Source organism: Talpa europaea, assembly GCF_964194135.1.
Source record: "Talpa europaea genome assembly, chromosome: 14".
NCBI classification, from domain to species: domain Eukaryota; kingdom Metazoa; phylum Chordata; class Mammalia; order Eulipotyphla; family Talpidae; genus Talpa; species Talpa europaea.
Genome location: NC_140082.1, coordinates 78,245,493 through 78,251,492, shown reverse-complemented (window position 1 = coordinate 78,251,492; position 6,000 = coordinate 78,245,493). Strand labels below are relative to the sequence as shown.

Genomic DNA, 6,000 nt, shown 5'->3' with positions numbered 1-6,000 from the left:
AAAACTTAGAGGGGCTTGAGGTCAGAACCTAAAATTCCATGTGCAGGACTGAAGTTGAGTATACATTCATGTTTCCAGATATTCTTTTAGTAAAAAATGAATGCCATGAGACGTCCTATATTTTTGATGTGCTTCCTGATCTTAGGATCAGTCAACATAAGAGATTTTTTTTTCTTGAAAAAACATAGAATGTGCCTTAGGACAATCTTGACTCTACCTGACATACTATGGAAGTTTTCTCACTGGAGCCTCTACCTGCCTTCCCTCAGATGGATGGGATGCCAAGGATAGACAAACTTCCTGATGGCTCCCGCTTGATACACAGATTTGAGCCAGGAAATATATTCATATATTTTTTTATTCTTTAATGTATTTAAACTTTAGGTGTTTCCTATTTATTTCTTTAGTATTTATTGAGCAGTCATTGCTTTTTCATTACCTTTGAAGCATCAAAATGTTGCATGCTTGACACATAGTTCCAGGACTGACTTTGTTATCTATTTTGACAGCTGTTCTGCTCATCTTTAGTTAAGCACTATTGCCCTGAAGATACTGATATGGCCTTCCACAATCTTTGTCAGTCAGTTATTCATCACCTGGAAGCTGTAGAAACTCATGTCCACTTTGGCAACCTGATTTGCACATACCATCTGTGGTAAGCATATTTAGGTGCATGTGAATTTTTTTTTAAGATTTATTTATTTATACATAGAAGAGCTGGAGTGCAGGCCAGAGATGCAGGGGGGTGAGAGAATTCACCAGAGACAGAGTGGGGAGGAAAACAGGCAGATTGACTGAAATACACTGCTGAGGGGAGCAGTGGGCGAGACAGGAAAGGTCTGCTGTGCCATGTGGGTCAGCTCCCTGGCCGGGGATCGAACTCATGCTGCAGTGGCTGTGCATAGCTTCATAGTGCTGTGTCTTAACCCCTTGTGCTACCAGGGAGGCCCTGTATGTGCACGTTAATCAGTGACTAACCATGACATAAACTAGGGTACAAGCCTGAGTAAGATTTTGGAAACCTTTATTAGCCTCCATGAACCATGTTAACTCGGGTTATGTGACCAATACTGTGATGGATTCCTGAGACTCTGCCCTGTTTATTGTCCTCCACATGGCCAAGACATATCATGATTTAAATTTGTCTTCCTCATACATATTTCCTACAGGAGGTTATAAAGCAGCTGGTCCTGATCTGTTTTTCTTTCATTGTGTTTTTCAGTGAGACCTTATTGAGAAGGTTTGTATATGTCCTTCATCATCTCATGTGAGTGGATTTCTGTTGTGTTAGATTTAGGTCACAGAGAACGCTGGCCTCTGTGAAGGCCATCATTCAATCAATAAATAAGATTTATATCGTTTGGGTGCCTAATTACCCATATTGGATTTTAATGTTTTTTTTAATTTCAGCCCCTTTGAATTATGACCCATGTACAGATGAATTAACCTCATGCCTGATTTTATGAGACTATAGCAAAGGAGTTGATTTTCCATATCCTGTCCCATGTCAACTTTTCCATTTTTGTATGTACATATTTTGAGAACAGTTACCCCAATATTACAAATGGTTGATAACTACTGATTTCCTTAAGGCGGTCTCAGATTCCATCTCAAAAGGGAGGATGGCATCCAGATGTTGAACTGTACATAATTCACCTATGCCATTGTCCTGATGTGCAAATAATTCTAAGTAGGCATATGGCTGAGTGGCTATGCTTATGAACTAAAAGGAATTCAGATTGCCATTGATGGATTCATTCTTTTATCAAATATGTAATGCCCTATTGTATCTTTTATTTCCGTTTTTGTTGTAAATTTATTTTGTATGATATGTAATGATTATAGCAGCTTGGTTTCTGTTTCCATTTGCATGGACTCTAATCATCATCTACTTCAGGTTGTGCATGTCTTTATATGTGAACTGGAACTCTTGTATACATAGATTAGAACTGTTTTATAAAATTTATTTGTTCAGTCATTCTATATGTTTTGATTCGAGAATTTAGTCCATTTACATTTAATTGATTATTGTTAGGTATGTATTTGTTCATTGCTCATTGTTTTCTCACCTTTTTTGTAGTTTCTCTCTACTACTCTCTTCTTTTATACTTTGATAACTTTCTTTAGTGCTGCATTTAGATACCTTTCTCACTTTCTGTTATGTCTATAGTATAGGTTTTTGCTTTGTGGTTATTATATTACATAAGGTTCATAGATAACATCCTATTTGCAGTTGGTAGCAACTTAACTTTGAACTCATTTAGAAATTACATGGTTAGCCCATGCATATATTGCCTATATTTGATACCATGCTTTGCATTTATTTTTGTATAACCCTTAATAGTATAAAAATATTATAATACTTTTTAACCTATGTGTTAGCTTTGTAGGTAGCTAATTCACTATCTAGTTTCATTCATTTTTTTGTTTATTTGTTTCAACTCAGTGCTATTTCATTTCAGTTTAAAGATGGTTTTAATATTTCTTGTAATGCTGGGATTTTTTTTTTTTAATTTTTTAAATTTTTGTAAATTTTATTTTTATATTCCCCATACTATTGAAACCCCCTTATTTTGACCCCAATCCCTCCCCTCCCTGCCCCCCACCCCTTATAGAGTGTCTCTGGTTCATAGTTTTTGTTGATTTTGATTTTCACTTTCTTATAGTTATTCATTTTCCTGGTCCCTTATTTAAGTTTTCTAGATTCCTGCTATGAATGAGACCATCTGGTATTTTTCTTTTTCTTTCTGGCTTATTTCGCTGAGCATGATCCCTTCCAGCGCCATCCATGTTGCTGCAAATTGGATGTGTTTATCTTTTTTGAATGCTGAGTAATATTCCTTTGCATGTATGTACCACATCTTCTTGATCCAGTCATCTATTTTGGGGCATTTGGGTTGTTTCCAAAGCTTACCTATTTTAAACAGTGCTGCTATAAACATAGGGGTGCAGGTGTTCTTTGGATTTGATGTTTCCGTGTCCTTTGGGTAAATACTTAGGAGTGGAATTGCTGGATTTTTGTAATGCTGGTTTAGTGTTGAATTCTTCTAGTCGTTGATGTCTGGAAAACACTTCATACTCTCTTTCAATTCTTATTAATGAGTGTAAGTTTGACAGGAACAGTATTCTTGGTTGAATGGTTTTTGCTTTCAACACGAGTACTATATCATGTTACTTCCTTCTGGCCTGCTATGTTTCTGATTAAACAACTATGGATAGTTTTATGGGGGTTTCCTTTTATGTTTGTTTTTTTTCTTCTCTTACTGTTTTTGTAGTTATTTCTTTATTTTTAAATTTTGACATTTTGATTATAATTTGTAGTGGTGTGGATCACTTTGGGTTTACCTTATTTAGAGTTCTCTGTGCTTCTTGAATGTAGATATCTGTTTCCTTCTGAAGACAGGGGAAGTTTTGGACATTATCCTGATAAGTCTCCTAATAGTTTATCTCCCTCTAATTCTTCTGGGATCCCTAAAATGCAATATTTATTCTGCTTATTATTGTCTCATAGGTCCTTTAAGGTAGCTTCTTTTTTAATTTCTTTAACTTTTTTGTTGCTTAGTTATCTCCACTGTTATTGTGCTCACTTGTCTGTTCTTTACCAATTCTTTGTTGAATTCCTTTATTGTATTTATCTGTGCAGTTACTGTATTCTTCAACTCTATGACTTCTGTTTGGCACTTTCTTGTATCTTCTCTCTCTGTTGAAGTTGTCATTTTATTTGTCCATTCTGCTGAGTTTGGTGACCACTTTTATGAATACTACTTTTAGCTTTTTATCTGGTAGTTTGCTTATCTTTGTTTCATTGGGATCTTTTTCTCACATTTTTGTCTTTTTCTTTTATTTGCAACTTATTACTCTGTTTCTTCATTTTGCTTGACTTTCTGTGTTTATTTATATGTGTTAGGTGAAAATCTGTCTCTCCCAGCCTTGAAAGAGTGGTCTTATGTGTGTATTGAATTCTCCTTTTCAACTTTGCCCTATCTTTTGGCTGTCTCTCAAATTTTTGTGGTTGGCTAAGCAGTCTGGTTAATTCTTGATAGATCCCCATTGTTGAGCACATGTCAAGAACTTTAAATATCATATCCCAAGGGTGGGGCATATTTTAGCACTTAGTTTCAGTCTGATTGGAGCTAAACCCTCAGGTATTAACTTTAAAAGTATGCCTATAATACATCCTCCAGACCCGGAAATACAGAGTTATCCTCTTGGGGAAAATGGTACTGATCAAGCTTATCAAGCTTATCAATAAATGTATAATCTCCTTTCTATGAGATATCAGCAAACTTCAGTGAGGCCAAGGGTGAGTTCAAGGTAGCATTTCTAGGCCTACAGTCCCTAAGAGCTCCTTAGGCTTAAGTAGTACTATGGTAAGTCAGCAGGCATTACAGTTTAACAGTTGAATGGGTATTGATGTGTGATAATAACCTATGGTTTCAGTGATAGCATATATCTTCTTTAGCTGGGGACTATAAACCGATAAGATAAAAAGAATACCACACAATCTGTTGTGAATTCAATTCCAATATGCTTTAAAAATATTTTCAGTGGTATAAGCCAAGTTCAAGTTAACTTCTTATTCTTTGTTTCTATCAAAGTAAGCAAATATGTCAGTATTAAAACTACCCCCACTGTAACATTGCTTCACTTATCAGTGTAGACCGAAGGATCCTAAGAAACTGGAGTTGCCATTATATCCAGATTCACTAGTGTCAAGTGAAATATCTACCTACACTGTTTCACAGTGTAAGCTGAATAAAAGTGGTAAATTGTTAAGCAGCATTAGTGTGGTGTGAGGAATGAGTATTGGTTGGTTGAGGTCCTATGTGGATCAAGGATAAGCATAAATTGTCTGAGGGTGCTGCGAGTCAGTTCAGTGTCCTAATAAGAAAACACTTTCAGAACTGGCCAACTGACCTCAGTAATCTCACAGTAACCCTTCCATGTGCCTTTTATTTTTCACAGGGTATTTTTCACTTCACAAGTTAATTTCATTTGGTGTAATACAATGGCAAGATTTTCCAGTGAAGAGATAACTTATTTGCATAACTAGATATGAAAGACAGTTGGCTATTTGCAAAGTATGCAGAGGAAATAAGTAAATAAATAAAATGACAAACATGATAAAGGATCAAGCAACTGTGATGTTTGTGGCAAAAACTAGTAGTACTGGGATGTCTGTATGTGTTATATATGCTTTATTTTTAATTAATAACTAGTGTTATTTATGCTTTATTTTTAATTAATTTTATACATTGATTTGATCTATGTTTTGTGATTTTTTTTTTTCCTGCAGGTCAAAAGCTGGAACAAGTTACTGTTCTTTTGAGTGAGCAAGTTACATTTAGAGAAGAAAGGTGAGCAACTACCATGGAGCTTTTGGGATTATTATATGTTATTTTGACCACTGATGTCAGAACTTCAAAGTATATAATACTCAAGAATATTTTATGGTAGACATTTTCCCCCTTGAGTGTCTCTACATGGTTTAAGGAATACTGGCTATTGTTTCTTCCTTTTTGTCAATCTCTTAAAGTAAACTAATATTTGGGGCATCATTGCCATATTTCTTTTTTCTTCTATTTTTTTAATTGGGTGAAAATAATGTTATAGTGCAATATAAGTATATTAAACATTGATTTTTTAAATCTTTATCTGAAACATTCAGAACACAAATACTTCTACTTGTATTTGTACTATAATCTTACTACTATTTTTGCTACTTCTTCTACTCTTTAAATTTTTAGTTGTTTAAAGCATAAATATCTAAGGGTTTCTGTAATTCCCCAATAGATTTTATCCAAATTTATCAGAACAATACATGTTTTTTTTCATATAGATACATATATTTCACTATTTAAATAGTAGATAAAATATCTACTTTTTTTTAACTGTTCCTTTTTGATAATGTAGTGTATTAATCCACACAAAATAAGCCTGGCTGTGGAAATGCTTATTTGTTGGCAGGGTGCTTGTCTGGATCAATGATGAGAAAAATTG

General features: G+C 34.6%; 1 long non-coding RNA gene across 1 annotated transcript in view; it reads left to right on the top strand.

Annotated features, from left to right (window-relative positions):
* Positions 1 to 618: 618 nt before the first annotated feature.
* Positions 619 to 6,000, top strand: part of LOC311184341 — a 50,750-nt gene continuing 45,368 nt past the window's right edge. The window contains exons 1-2 of the long non-coding RNA XR_014617097.1: positions 619 to 655; positions 5,297 to 5,357. This is a non-coding gene — a long non-coding RNA (uncharacterized lncRNA). The remainder of the gene's footprint in view (positions 656 to 5,296; positions 5,358 to 6,000) is intronic.